The sequence below is a fragment of the Paroedura picta genome, chromosome 4 (genome assembly GCF_049243985.1).
Source record: "Paroedura picta isolate Pp20150507F chromosome 4, Ppicta_v3.0, whole genome shotgun sequence".
NCBI classification, from domain to species: domain Eukaryota; kingdom Metazoa; phylum Chordata; class Lepidosauria; order Squamata; family Gekkonidae; genus Paroedura; species Paroedura picta.
This window is the reverse complement of record NC_135372.1, coordinates 117,304,373-117,320,085: the sequence shown is the minus strand read 5'-3', so window position 1 is coordinate 117,320,085 and position 15,713 is coordinate 117,304,373. Positions and strand designations below refer to the sequence as shown.

Sequence of the window (15,713 nt, the reverse complement as noted above, 5' to 3'; positions counted from 1 at the left end):
GTCAACTTTTAAATATTCTTGTTGCAGTTGCAGCATCTCTTGGCTAGCCCTGATGGGCCCTGGGCCTCCTCCTCAGCCCATAGGAGCTGCTGACTGTTTTCATAAGATCAGCAACAACCACATTAGGCAAGAAGCTCAGTTCAAAAAGCTGTCTCAAAGTGTCAGCTGTACTCTCAAGTGTAAAACATCCTCCTCATCTGAGAGGAATTATCCCATACTTCAGACTGATTTCTGAAACCTCTAGGGCTTCCTTCACAAGCTGTTGGGCTAATTTGTCTTTTAACAGTACAACAGGTCCCAGAGGTATATAGGCCAGTAGAAACAAGCCATGTGACTCTGCTTAGGAAATTGCTCAGTTTTGATAGCTTTTTGTAAAATGCCCCAGTTCTCAAAGAGCTGCTGTAGCTAGTGGCATTAAGAGAAGGATGGAGATGCTTAATATGAATGTACATAGCTCAAAGGCCTGATTATTAAACTAAGTTTTATTATTTTCATGTATATATGAGGTTTTGCAGTGACATCAAAACTTGGAGCTTGTAGACATTAGCACAAAATTCATGTTCCAGATATCATTTTTAAAAAGAGAATACCACTAATATATGTTGCTGCAAACATTAATGATGTGTGTTCACTGTGCTCCCCCCCCCCTTCTTCTTTTTCTTCTTCTTCTTCTTTTTTTGAAACTCTACTTTTGTGTACAGTACAACTTGGCAAAATACAGAAGATGTCATGCTAACACTCACTCCTGAGTGCCTCCTCCTCCAACTGGCTTGCCTGTCTGGCCAGCAGCAAACCAATCACCTTCCATCCTCCACCCCTGACCACCCCCTCCTCCTTCCACTTCCCTCTGAGGCTTGGAGGCTGCAGATCCCTGCTGTGTGAGAGCTGCCCCTGCCGGTGAGTTCCAGAACAGCTGCCTGCAGCCTTTCCAGGTCCTGGGGGGAAGGGGAGGCTGTCTTCAGAGTTCTTCTACCCCAACCCCCCCCCCCCATCTAGCGCCCGTTGTATTCCTGAATGCAATGGGCTTGGCCCCTAGTCATTATATAAAGCAAATAGAGGGTTTGGTAATCTTGGTTTTGCGCAGTTGTTCTGTGTGTCAGGTCAGTGAAAAGACAGATAAAGGAAAGTCTGTGACCCTGCTCAGAGATGTGTGTGTGCCAGACACACAATTGCTAAACTTGAGTAGTTCTATGACAGCAGCTCTCTAGTTGTGGAGAGCCATTTGCATCTGTAAGCAAAAGCAGGTCACCAATCCCATTTCAGTGCAAAATCAAATATTGATGCATGACAGAGTTCAAAGGCAGATTGCCTGCCTTGGTTTTGCTCACCTCTACATGTGCTTTATTTTTGCACAGGAGAAAGTGGCGTAGAAGTTGTAAATCAATAAATACATGTTGTAGGGATTCAACACAGAATTCCATTTTCCCAGATACTTCCATTTGATGCATGAATAGAAGGCAAACCCTACCCTTGGCCATTCTTTCTGCATGTGGTAGGAGGGTGCTATGTCAGTTTACAGAAACAGAACAGATGCTTCTACCTCTGAAACTCTCCTTGGATTCGGGCACAGAAACATTTCATCTCAGTGCTGTTACTCTCAGTCCCAAAGCAAAAGCACACACAACTTGGTTTCCAAAACATTTCATCAATATTGCAATAAAGCAGAGCAAAAGCCAACGGCACGATTTTAAATTTTAGGTAGACTTTGATTTAGTTGATTTTTTTTTTAGCATGTCTCTCAAAAATCCATTAATTTTTAAGAGGACTATCGAGTTTTTGAACCAGAACACAAAAGAAGCACCCATGGAACCTGGGCTCACTAGTTGTTTTCAATTGAAGCTGTGTCATGTCCATGGACATGCCTCCCCCCCCCCCGCCGCCGCCTTTGACAAACCCGTGGCTCTTCATAAAGCTACCTTGAAAATTTAAGGGTTTTTTTTTAAGCCTACTATGCTTTTGATTAAAAGTCCTAGCTCGTCAATAGAACATTGATGAAAAAAATCTAAAGGACACAACAATTTAAACCCACCCTATATTGTGGCCTGTGCAAAGAACAACCCCCCCCCCCTACATCCCACTTTATAGAAAAAATGGTGTTCATTTCAGATACAGCTGGTGACCTTAGGGCACCCATTTTAATTACATTCCAAACCGGACGAAGATTTAACATGTAGATTTAATTGCAGCTGGGAGCCAGAAAGGGGAAATAAACAGATGGAATCCACAAGATTCCCTCTGTGCTCTATCTATCTAGAGGTAGCAGATAGGATGGGGATCAAAAGACTAATTAGTTGTAAATAGCTTCCCATACACAGTCCAGAGTAATTATCATCTCATTTTGAAGTTTAACCTCTGGCTGTAGCAAGCCTAATGTAACACAGAGGGATATTATATTAAAAATGAATATATAGCATCCTTCAAACCCCTGCTACAGACACCTTTGTCGACTCTCGCAGGCCCAGGGCTTTGTTTCCTTTTGTTGTCTTGCAGACAGTTTCATATTTCTGAATGGCTCCTGTTAATGAGTCATGCCTTTGGATGCCATCATTCTGGACGGCCTCCTGGAAGGTGCCGCCAAGAAACAGAGGGACTTCCGCTTTTAATTGGCCAATGCACGGGCTGCCATCCTAGGGAGGAGGACAATTATGGCTTCAGAAGCCCTGCAGGACTTGGCTGATTCTGCTTCCCCTGCAGACAGAGATAGAGATCAGGCTGTGCTGCTCTGCATAACTCTTGTGTTCCAGACACAATTAGATAACCTAGTGTCGGCCTGAGTTTGCATTTCAGCAACACTGTTTTGTCAGAACAGGCTTCCAAAGCTGTCCCCAGTGACCTCCCCGTGATCCGAGTCACCGGCCTGAAAAACCAGAGGGAGCAAGTGCTGTTTTTCAGAGCAGCTATGGTGCTCTGCGTATGTGCTTCATTTCTCTCTCTCATAATCAATAGTGAAGTCATTCAAGAGGGACAATATTTGCCTTAGAGCAGATTTAGTAAATAGTTCTGCACTTTATTGTGCTAATGGCTCCCAGTGGGAGAGACAAGGACAGGATCGGCTGTGACCTTTCTGCAGCAGCTGCTTCTGCAGCGTTTTCTATTGTGATGTCTCTGAGGGGAAGGTGGAGCTGAAGGCACCATGGTCTCCTACACTGCCTGTTCAGATCTTATCTACCCTCCTTACCATGGCATTCCTTGCTTGATTGCCACCAAGATTGCTCCTTCTAGAATATATTTGAGACATATTCAGGTTCTTATGAAATCCTGTAGGCTATGTGAATGCAGCCCCAATTTAAGGATTCATGGGGCCTTAGCAAAATACAACCAGCAGTGTTACTTGTGCTGTATCATCCAGGCACTCTTACTAGAAGAAGTGGTGGTTCTTATATGCCATTTTTCTCTACCAGGAGTCTCAAAGTGGCAGCTTACAATCGCCTATCTTTTCCTCTCCCCACAACAGACGCCCTATGAGGTAGGTGAGGCTGAGAGATATTACTGCTTGGTCAGAACAGCTTTATCAGTGCTGTGGCGAACCCAAGGTCACTCAGCTGGCTGCATGTGGAGGAGCGGAGAATCAAACCTGGCTCGCCAAATTAGAAGCCACAGCTCTTAACCACTACACCAAGCTGGTTATCAGGGAATGTTGGAATTTTGGACGCAAATTATGAATTCTAAATAACATGGACCACAAAGAACACCAAACAGGGCGACTATTTTAAAAGCATCTTTTTCCTTTTCAATCATGGGTTATTCATGGCTTGGTTTGAAGCCTTGCTCTTTAAATAATAAGAAGTTGCAATGGGTATGCTGGTGGGGACAGTACATAGAAACAGTTCTGGAAGGAACCCCAAAGGTAATCTAGTTCAACCCTTTACATAATGCAGGAAATTCACCTCCCCCTTACATGTGGAGTATTACTAGGCTGCATGAGGACACACATCCAAATTGCCACAAATGTACTTACTGGACTATTTGAACTCACAGAGAATAACCCACCAAACAGGACTGAGTTGTTCATGAACAGCTGAAGTACTCATCAAAAATTTAGTTCCCGGCAGAAAAGAATGAGCTGTCTGAAATATAAAGACCTGTCAACTCCTACAGGGAAATTAAAAAGTTGTGAGGTACTTAATAAAGAAGGGGAAAATATTAAATGGTTTGAATATTCCAAAATAATAACGCAGTTCAAGGCAAAATTTCAAGACCAGCTATGCTCTATAGCAAACCTTACTGAGTTTGAAAGTATTTTGTTTCAAGCCAAACTACATTTGCAAGGACAAGGACAAATATATAAACTTTTGTTAAAATATGAGACAGAGACAGAGTTGGTTAAAAAAATGGATGATTAAATGGATGCAGAATTTAAATCGCAATATTTCATTAGATGAATGGGAGCAATTATGCGGCAGAAATATAAAGTGTACAAAATGTCAATCATTGAGATAAAATTGGCATAAAATGTTTTACAGATGGTATATAACACTAAAAGTAATTAGTAAAATATCTAAAGAGTATGATAATAAATGTTGGAGATGTAAGGAAAAGTTGGTTCCTTTTATCATATGTGGTGGAATTGTAAGAAAATTGAAAAAATTTGGATAAAAATCCATAAGGTTCTAGAAAAAATGATGAATATTAAATTCCCCATGTATATATATTATTGAATATATATATTATTAAATTTAATGCCAGAAAATATCCCTTAAAATGCAGAAGATTTCTGTTTTCACGTAACCACAACAGCAAGAATAGTAACAGCAAGGCTCTAGAAACAACAGGAATTACCTGAGGTTACAGACTGGTTAGACAAACTTTGAGAACTATGAAAAATAGCCAAGTTGACAAGCCTAGTCAATAGAAGACCTATAGAAGTATTTTAAGACCAGTGGCATTTTTATACAGACTATATAGATAAGTAGCACCCTACTGTATTAGTAAGGGGAAATGACAGAATTTAGAATCTTGACATTAACTCCTCAATATATCATTTCTTTCTACCTTTATATATATATATATAATAAAAACATATTAAAAAAATAGTTCCCTGCTCACAGCTGGAAGCAGAATGTGAGCTGAACTGGTGGTTATTTGACCATCTCCACTTTTAATGGTGGCCAGCTGGGGGCCAGAAGGTATGTTACTCTGATAGGGAATGAAAAAAGAAATCATTGAAACGGTACCTTATTTAATGGCATATTTCATTCAGTATCCGAACAGTTTTATTTTCACATCGCCAGAGTAGGTTGGGATTAGTTTTATAGTTTTTATGTATTGGGATTTTATTCTTCTTGTAACCTACCACGAGTCAATTCCGAGAGCTACAGGTAAGAAATTTAATAAACAGTAATTATTTATTTGGGATTTGCTTTGTTTTATTTCTATTCCTCCACTATGCCTGAGCAGAGGCCTTCCTCCCCTCCGTCCCATGGCGCTGGCCACCACAGGCTTCAGTGATCGCCATAGCAGCTGAACCAGACAACAAATAGTGTTTAAAACAAGGGTTGTAGCTTTATTTAAACAATAAAACATTAAGCAACCTACTGCACGTGTGGCAGGGGGATATAAGATGAGAAATTGCAAGGGTGGGTGCGGGAAGGGTCAACAAAGACGATACAATTACCTATCTAGGGAACAGCAAGCACAGATGGGTTCAAAGCAACTGGAATGACCTGCATTCAGTTGGGTATCTAGCAGGATCCGTCCAGGGGAAGCTGGTTGCCAGAGAGGTAGTTGGGGGACCCCAATGAAAAGTATTTTATACCCTTCTCCTTGGACAGATACGTGGTAAAAAGTCACATTTGGACTTTTGGACAAAAGGGGGGCAGGTGCCCTTTTGATGTGATGACCAAAAGGGTGATTGATCCAGAATGGCTAGGATCAAAAGTGATCAAAGAGAATGATCTGGGAAACTTTGGACTTGGTTTGATCTAGGTGAATACATAGAGCTATAAAGCTCTTGGCAAACTGACTTTAATGTTGGATGGATAGGAAGGGGATTTCAGGGGTAAGAAAGCACTTCTGCTGTTTCCCATGTTCACACTTCAGTGACTAATGGGGGGCGGGGGGAGAGAAATCAGAAAGGAAGATGTTCTTTGAAGTTGCAGCCAGTGTGTGTGTGTTTCCCACAGACGCAGGGATGCTGAGTTCATGAGAGATCAGTCAGTCATGCCAAGCTTCACTGAAGCTCTCTAAAAAAGGTTAGCCTGTCTTTGCTTTTTGACTAGGCTAGAGCAAAAGTCCAGAGTCTTGATTGAAGAAGCATATAAGTGCTATTCTTGTCCCAAGATGAGGTCTGTTGTCAAAGGTGCTGATCCAGGGTTTCTGGCACCATAAAATACAGTCAAAAGGTCTGGTTTTCACTGGCTACAATCCAGGGTCTGTTTCATACAAAATCCAGGGGCATGGTTTCAAACTGTCTGGCTGTTCTCATGCAGTGCTTTTGCCCGAAAGTCTCAGAACTTCTGGACTACAAGGTAGGGCAATATCAAGATGTCTTAATCGGCTAATTCAGTTGCTTTCTTATTTATTGTCTGCCATAGCTGGTTTGAGCAGCTCTAATTGTGAAATATTTGAGAACAGTAGGTCAATTTGTGTGTATTCCTACTGTAAAATGAGTTCAGCTTTTCTTCCACTTGTAAAAAAAAGTAAGATGAAAAGTTGCAGAGGTCTTTTTTGAAGCCGCAAAGGAAGGGTAGAAGTCCCTAAAGTGCTCCTTGGCTGCAGGACTTCTGTCTTATATTTTATTTCCTCCAAGGCTCTCTGGATTGAAATGTGTCTCCCGGGCCATTAAAGTTTCATGGCACTGCCACCAGCTTGCTTGTTTAATTTACAAACACTTGACACTGAAGAAAGTCTAAAGAAAGAATCCATTTGGGGAGGTTTGCTTCACTGGAGTAAGGTCAAGGAGGAGACTGAAGTCAGGTAAGGTGTGACTTTGGAAGTCCTTCAAAAGGGCCCACTCATATGGCCCATTCATATTCCCATTATAAGGATACAGATCTGCATTTACCAATGCTAAATATGCACATATAATCATTTAGCAAGCCAGTTGTCCACAATGGCTTAATTCCAAAATCACTCTTTTATGAGTGCAAGGGCAGTTCCAGTTGCAGAATTTCTGCAGATTCCCTTTTCACTGTAGACCCTTACATCCACACTATCCCCCAGGAGAAGCTTTTTGAATACGGGGGGAATCAAGAAATGCTATCCCACAAGGACAGCTCCACTTGACCGCTTATGCACTAGAGGTTTCATGCCAGGTTGTAGGCTGGAGTTTTAGTCATGGCAGGTTGCCCCACCTCTTCCTGCACCCATACAGGGGGAGCATTTGACCCAGTGTGCCTCATCCGCCCACAATTTGTGCTCCTGCATGGGAGCTGTGACAATGCAGTTCCCGGTGTGTAAATGATCCTTGCAGCCTTTGGATCCAGCCTATTTTGCTGCTGAATGGAGAGCAGGTTCCCTCACCGGAGTAATCTTGCTAGCGAAAACAAATGGGTGTCTTGTGTAAAAGATTAATATACTTTTCAGCAAAAGATTTTATGTATTAGAGCTCACTTCCTCAGTTACCTTTTGTGACTCTCGTTCCTTCAAATCAAGCTTATACAAACCCATACAAATTAGCTTCCATGTTCCGTCACATGTTCTACCACGCATCTTGGGGTCAGAGGGCTCCTATCCCAGTCTGGTTGTCTATATCCTTTCCTACAGAAGCTTTGGAGTGCTCACACCTGGCTAGACAATGCAGACTGATAGGTAGCTTAAATTTACCACTTGGAAAACTGTCATCTGCAGTGAGTTCTTGATCTGGTCAGTAATTCCAAGATGGCCCTAACTGCCTATTTACTACTAAGTTTTCGGCTAATGTAAAAATGAGCAAGACATGCCTTGTTGCACAGAGAGAGGATAAGGGTGAGAAGTTGATATAGACACAGGAGGTGGATAATGACCAACCATGCAAAAGGGGCAGTGGACATGGAAGTAGTTCAGGTATCCAGGCTTCTGGCTGGCTCCTTATGCAAACCATCTTTTGGCCACAGGTCCTGAGAGCCAGTATGGTGCAATGGCTAGAGTGCCAGACTGGGAGACTCAGATTTGAATCCCCATTCTGCGATGGAAGCTTGCCAGGTGACCTTGGGTCAGATGCACACTCTTAGCCTAACTTAACTCACAGGGTCGATGTGAGGATTAAATAAATAAATAAAATTAAAAAGAGGAGAGAGTAAGGTAAGCCACTTTGTGTGCCATTTAGAGAGAAATGGTATAAACAAAGTAGCTATTAGTCTAGGAGCTTTTGTTTAGTAACTCTCAGCTCTTTTTCTGACATGCTCCTGCTTACCAGCAATTCTCAGACCCAGACATGTTGGTTTCATTTTTCATCTTTGATTTTCTCCATCTGCCAAGAAGAAGAAGAAGAAGAAGAAGAAGAAGAAGAAGAAGAAGAAGAAGAAGAAAAAGAAGAAAAAGAAGAAGAAGAAGAAGAAGAAGAAGAAGAAGAAGAAGAGTTGGTTCTTATATGCCGCTTTTCCCTACCCGAAGGAGGCTCAAAGTGGCTTACATTCGCCTTCCCATTCCTCTCCCCACAACAGACACCCTGTGGGGTGGGTGAGGCTGAGAGAGCGCTGATATCACTGCCCGATCAGAACAGTTTTATCAGTGCTGTGGCGAGCCCAAGGTCACCCAGCTGGTTGCATGTGGGGGAGCGCAGAATCGAACCTGGCATGCCAGATTAGAAGTCCGCACTCCTAACCACTACACCAAACTGGCTCTTACTAACAAGACACCAATAACAAGACCCCACCGTCACCCAATCTACCACTTGGGAAATGGCCATCTGCAGTGAGTTCCTGGTCTGGTTAATACTTTCAAAATGGAAGTGTTCATGTCTGCTACTAATTTTCAGCAGACACAAAATTTAGCAGCAGCTCTGTGTACAAAACATGCCTTTTTGCACAGACAGAAGCCAAGAAGCTGGTTCGGAGGTTCCTCTGAGGAGAGAAGTTTGGCTTCCACCAGGGTGTTTCCACATAAAGAAGGATTCCTGTTCACAATGCACAACATTCTTGCCTCCATCTGCTGCCCAAAATCCACACCCTGAAAGAGTAGTTCAGGGGGTACTTGAGGCTGTGGCTGGGGAGGGGGGGGGTCAGGCAAGAAAGTCATGTTCCATAGGCAGAAATCCTCCCATCTGCGGAAACACTCTGGTGGGTGGTCCTAGGCTGTTACAGTAACAGACTAGGTATGCCTTTACACTCCCCAAATAAAGTACTTCCAAACCAGCTTTCAGCACACTTCAGCAGCTGTTCACAAGTGGATATTCCTGTACAAACAAGAGGCATAAGACATTCAAAGTGGATTGGAAGTGCATTATTCAGCATATACGTGAAAGCAGCCTTGAGTAGAAGTAACCAGTGACATCCATCTTGCAGTCAGGAGGCACAGTCCTGGAGATACTCAGTTCTCTTTTTTTATTCCATGACAGTGAACACTTTCAGCTAAGGCTCTTCCTACACTTTTAATGTTGGATTCACCTTTATTATATTCACCCAATGCTAAATAGTCTAGTAACTAAGTCAACAAATGTTGAAACTGGAGAGGCTTTAGAACGGGTGTTAAAGAAAGTAGCAGAGTTTGGCAGTTAACGTAACCCAGACAGAATTGCTTGTATGCATTGCCTTGACGATTATTAATTAAACTTAATTATAGCACAGCTATATTTGAGATGCTGCGGCATGCAAAGACAAAAGCAGAATTACAGGCAATGGGGCTCATCCCTCCACTGCCTCCTTGGAACCATTTAAATTAAGAACTCTCCAAGGTGAGTAGAAGGAGGGATCCTTAGATTCTCCCTCTTTAAAATGTAGCTCAGCCTTGCTCGCTCTGGCCGTATGGGAAGCTATTGCTGATGGGCTGCCGGAGGGCATTGACAGGCTCTTCTGACTGTGCTGGTGATGGATGCCCGTGGCATTATTGACGGATGCCAGCAGTATCTGTGATGGATGTGGGTGGCACACCAGAGAGAGGTTGATGGCAGAATTGATGAATGTTGGTGATAATGTGCCACTAGCACTGATAAAGGATGCCATGGCATTGGTGGGTGCTGGTTTGGGGGGGGGGGGAGGTGGAAGCAACGATGACGGATGGCCATGCCTTTGCTAATGGAAGCTGGGAGCATTAATGATGAATTCCAGTGCCTTGGATCATCAATGTTCATAGCATGAGTGGGGGCCAATAGCTGTGCTGTTAATAGATGAGGAGTCATGGCTTTATTGAAGGGTGCCAGAACTATTGTTCGCAAATGTTGGTGGCATACATTATTTGTTCCCCTGCAGGTGAGTGGCTATAGTGACAAATGTCAGGATTTTTATTAAAGGATGCCAGAAGGCTTCTTCAGGAGGTGGTGGGTTCTCCATCTTTGGAAATTTTTAAACAGAGGCTGGATAGCCATCTGACGGAGAGGCTGATCCTGTGAAGGTTCAAAGGGGTGGCAGGTTGATGAGCAATAGGGTTGAGAGTGTCCTGCATTGTGCAGGAGGTTGGACTAGATGACCCAGGAGGTCCCTTCCAACTCTATGATTCTACGTACTGGCCAGAATTCACGTGCTAGTGGATATTGATACCACTGATTATTTCCCATAGCCAGTTGATGCATTGGTGATTGGTTGTAAATATCACTATACTTCATTGCCGTGAGAAATACCACTATTACCATTCAGTTTGCATCTGTACTGAGACATTATTAGGCCTACTTTTTCCATATGCTTATTATTGACTTGCTTTCAGAAACTTTTGGTGTACCAAACCTGCAGCTAAAGGCTGTCAAGGTAGCTTCAAACAGTTACATGATGAAGCACTGATGAAAAAGAGATAAAAACAGCAAGGTCTGTAAACAATTATAATTTAAAAATGGGCAGCCAAAAATGTTTATTATCAAGGTTGCTAAAAAGAATGGCATTCTATAAATGATTCAGCATTAAAAAGTTGAACATTAAATGAGGCCATCAGAATAGGCAGGAGATCTTCAAATTATCTAGGAGTTTGGGTTAACAAAATAGTTTTTACCTGAACAGGCTAGAAGCCAGGCAAATGGCTCTGGGAGAGAGTTTGAATGGTGGAGTGCTGCTACTGAAAAGGTTCTGTCTGCCACCTTTTTGTATTTGGGGCACAGAAAAGTGCATCTTCAGAAACCCTGAATTGATAGGCAAGTTTAATATCTGCATGAGGAAAAACAATATCTGCATAAGGAAAAACAAACATTTAGTAAGGTGCATGGTTCCGCACAAATTTCACTTTGTGAAAACTCTGATTTGAAGTAGCTGCTACTGAACTGACAGACCCTTGTTTGTCATTCGCATGTAATGGTAAAGGTGTGTGTTTCAATCCGTGGATTGTCTTGACAGGATTTTATACTGCCTTGCCTCCTCCCTCCTGTGGGTTTGGTGGGGAGTAGCCAGGGAGGGGGGAAATGGTGCTCCGTGGGTGGAAATCTTTGCACCTATAGAAATGTTAAGTTTTGATCCTGATTTGGGGGGGGGAGTGATCCCAATGGCAACTCAGAGATCAGTTGCAATCGTTCTCAAAGGGTAAACACTTGTGGTTTGCAGTTAACGTAATCAGATGCATTAAATGCAGCTATGCGGAGGTAATAACCTTTTCAAACCTTTTGTTAGAACGTTGACAATCTCCCAATTCAGTCAGCCCAAAAAGAAGTTCATGACAAGAACGTTCTTTCTATCATTCCTTTTTCTTTCTTGTGTTTCCACCTTCCTGAAGACAATGCAGCAATTTCCCAGAATGACATACAATTATGAGAAAAGAACAAAGAACAAACACTTCTACATTCACGAGAACAATGTGTTGTTGCTGTTGTTGTTGATTTTCAAAAGTGGATGGCCACGAACAAATCCGTGATTGGTGAACTTCATTTGGGGACTTCAGCAATCATAGATTTACATTACCGTAAAATCTGGAAGTTAGTATAACACATTAACATGGTACCTGTTTTACGCAGATGACAAAAACCCACTCAAAACAGAGGGTGTGCCTCAAGAGCCTTCTCAGAATGGTGAAGTCTGGGATTAGAATTCTAAATCTCCATCAGATGCCTTGATAGAGACATTTATTATTTCCAATGTGTTCACATTAAAGCTTCTGTTTCTGGTTATTTTATTCTCCTTGGAAGATAATAAAATCAATAGGCAGATACACATCATGGACAAGAGAACATAGGTAGGAGTTTTCCCTAATGTAAGCAGAAGCCCAGTGACTTAGTAGAAGAAATACAGCCTATGTCAGCAGGGCTTCCTTGCCCTTAAGGAACCAGAAAGCAAATGAGTTCCCATACAAGCAAAAAGAACAGGCCTGCAGTACAGAGGTCAGCACAATCATTAACCTCTGCAAACCACCTTTCTTAAAGATTTCTGCTGCACCCTCAAAAGAAGGAGCACCAGCCCTTCAGCAATATGTACAAACAAAGATGCCCTGAAGCCTTGAGCAACACCATTTGATCCACAGTCAGCACAAACTTACACGCAAGACACATGACATCAAGCTAAGAGAGGGGAAGAGAAACTGAACTTTGTTTAAAATGTCTTTTCTTCTTGAAGCCCTAGATCTTCATGAGGAGCAAGCCTGGAATCCAGAGAGATAAGGGGAGCCTGCACTGAGCTCGGCTTCTACCTGTACCGGAAGCATCGGGAGACGTGAGAGGTACAGTATGGCCCAGGTCTGCATTTCAGCTATTTCTTCAGAAACTGCAAAATAATCCTTGGGTTTATTGATCTAGGTTCTTCTTGCTTAATCCAGATTTGACTCCCAAGCAAGCTTTGTTTGCTGAAACTGGGGGAGGGAGAGAAGCTTTTTTAGAGAATTTTAAGGAGAGGAGCCACAGATCAATGGCTGAACACAATGTCAAAGATTCATAAAATCATAGTTGAAAGGTACCTTTAGGGTCATCTAGTCCCACCCCCTGCACAATGCAAAAACTCACAACTACCTGCCCACCCACAGTGACCCCAATTTCATGCCCAAGTGATCCCTCCCCACCAAAAGCTCTAGAATCTAGCCTGGTCTGGAGGACATTCACCTACCATCCCACAGGTGTGATCAGCAGTTACCTGGGTATGCAAGGAAGTGCCACAACAGTCAAACACTGGCACATCCCTTCCTACCCACCTACTCACAATCTGCCTAAATCAGCATTTCTGTTGGATGACTATCTAGGCTCTGCTTAAAGCCTTCCAAAGGAGAACCCATTACTTCCCAAGGACACTGCTCTAACTGTCAGGAACTTCTTCCAGATGTTTAGCCAAAAATTATTTTGAATTAATTCCATTTCCACCACACCACAAAGAATCTCAGGTAGCAAGGGGTTTGTTGAGGACTCTTGCCTGAAATCTTGACCAGCTTCAGCCAATACTATACTACATGAATCAGCATTAAGAGACTATAGGAGAATAGGTGTTTCTATGTCACCCAAGAGCGGAGGGAGCCAGAAATCCTAACCGGAAATGCAAAAGGAAAACCAAAACACACAGGAAAGGAACCCAGTGAGAGAAAGCTGTCCTGTTTTTATGTTATTTAAAAGTCATGGTGTCTCTGGTGTTAATCTGACAGACTTGCTAGAAGAAAGCAGCTGAGAGGCAGATGAAATTGGAAAAATGTGGAAGAGGAATGTGCAAGTTTCCTGATTTGCTCTCTGCCCTCACAGTGCAGCTAAGGTGGAGGCCATGTGAAAACAAGGCTAAAGTTGATCATCAACTGACTGACTGACTTAGCAGCTCTTTCTTCTTCTAGCAGGAAAAATCACGTTAAATCACCAGGGGGAAGTATGAAGTATTATGAAAAATTGCTATAGCAACATCTTGCCTTTGACTGACCTACTTTATGACAAAGGAAGTGTCCCACAGCCACTGAGTGCTTTAGAGGCTGAAGCCTGTCTGAAGGCAAATCATTCCTTTGTTTATGATGATTAGGTTTGATTAGTTAAGAGAAAACACCTCACAGATTTCACTGCTTTCCCCTCTGTGGGGGCCCCATGACAGCAAGATGAGTAAATCTCTGCAGTGAGCATATTTCTCTGCAATCTGTGGAGAAGCTGCACTTGCCCTGCTGTATCCTCCACAGACTGGTGTTGCACTTGGCTTGGCAATGCAGGGTTGCTACCTGTAGGCTTTCTTTATTCTGGTCTAGACCTTGCAATTGTCAGGGAGCGTCACATATTTGCTCACAGATTTACTTTGGAGCCGGCCAAGAGTCTGAGGGGCAAAGCTGTCAGCTCTCACTCACATGTTACAGTTTCAAGTTTCCGCCCAGGCAGGTGAATGGAGTAAGAGTGCTAAAGGATGCTAAAGGATGCTAAAGGATGCTAAAGGATGGGCCCCTTTGTCATTACTTTCTGGTCTCTGGGTCAAACTAGGTGTACATCTGGAAGATTTATAGAATGGTTTTTGAATGTTCTTAATTTGGGGAGGGGGGGGTAAAAATGTAAATAGATGTTTGGAAATACCCCAGTTCAGATTGGGGATGCAAGGAAGATAGGGAAGAGGATTAACCCTTAGCTGGCATGATTTTGCTGACCAAAACAAACTGTCCTACACATGCTGTGATTAATCCTCAAAGGGGGGAAAGACAGGTAAAATAGATGCCTGTCTTTTTTTTTCTTACAGATTGGGATTGAATAGGGGAAACCATGCAAGGGGAAGGTTAAACCCCTCCTCCCTTTGCACTGTGTCCCCAGTCCAGTTTTGTACCTTGTACGGATGCGATTTCCATTTCACAGGGTTTGGCTCTCAGAATAGGATCACAGTATATGCATGTTTATGCCAGGAAGAAGCCAGTTTTCAAGATTTTTGTATCCTTGGATATTTATTCTAGGGCTGCACAGTTCATTAACGATTAATCAACTTTTCCTTGATTAAAATGGTCCCCCTGATTAACTGAGCAGAGGATTTTTTTTAAGATTAAATAAGGTTAGGGGAGGGGCTGTGGATCAGCAGCCAGAGCACCTGGGCCCAAGTTTAACCCTCAGCATCACCAGTTAAAAGGATCAGGTAATGCAGTGATTCCCAAAGTGAGCACTACCACCCCCTGGTGGGTGCTGCAGTGATCCAGGGGGGCGGTGATGGGCCACAGGTGCATTTGGGGGCGATGAATAACTGTAAGGGGGCGGTGAAAGCATAAAAGAAAGAAGAGAAGATTTAGAAAACTTGATTTATGTATTCCGCTCATAACGCTTAATTTTTCTTTGAACAACGTACTGGATGTTAGCTCGGTTTCAGCATACCCCCTCACTTGCATTGAGATATGTGCAATCGCGCATTGCTATTGTTCATGCGGTGCCACTGAATTGCCGTTCCAAAACACGTGAGTACTACGAGCATTGCTGCGGCCAACTGCCACTTGTGCAAGGCCAAAGTCTGGAACGGCTGCAGCAGTACTACCAGCAGATTTTGGAGCACGCTATGAATCAGGAGATTTCCCGTAATTATTAGGGTAAAATTACAGCGTAATATAACTCTGTTAGATTGTTGTGATATTGTACAAGTTAAAGTTAACTAACAAACAGTGCAACTATAAGTGGTGAGTATTATTTATTTATTTTGTAATAATTACCTGGGAAGGAATGGGAAGGCGATTGTAAGCCGCTTTGAGCCTCCTTTGGGTAGGGAAAAGCGGCATATAAGAACCAACTCTTCTTCTTCTTCTTCTTCTTCTTCTTC

At 42.8% G+C, this 15,713-nt stretch overlaps 1 protein-coding gene across 4 annotated transcripts in view; it reads left to right on the top strand.

The window, feature by feature from the left end:
* The window catches only part of DLGAP4 (DLG associated protein 4), a 360,647-nt gene that overhangs the window by 218,760 nt on the left and 126,174 nt on the right, over positions 1–15,713 (top strand). For 3 of the 4 annotated variants that reach the window (XM_077335344.1, XM_077335347.1, XM_077335346.1), the window contains exon 3: positions 12,600–12,718. The gene's annotated coding sequence lies outside the window, so the exon portion shown is untranslated. The remainder of the gene's footprint in view (positions 1–12,599; positions 12,719–15,713) is intronic. The other variant, XM_077335345.1, reaches the window with a different exon arrangement.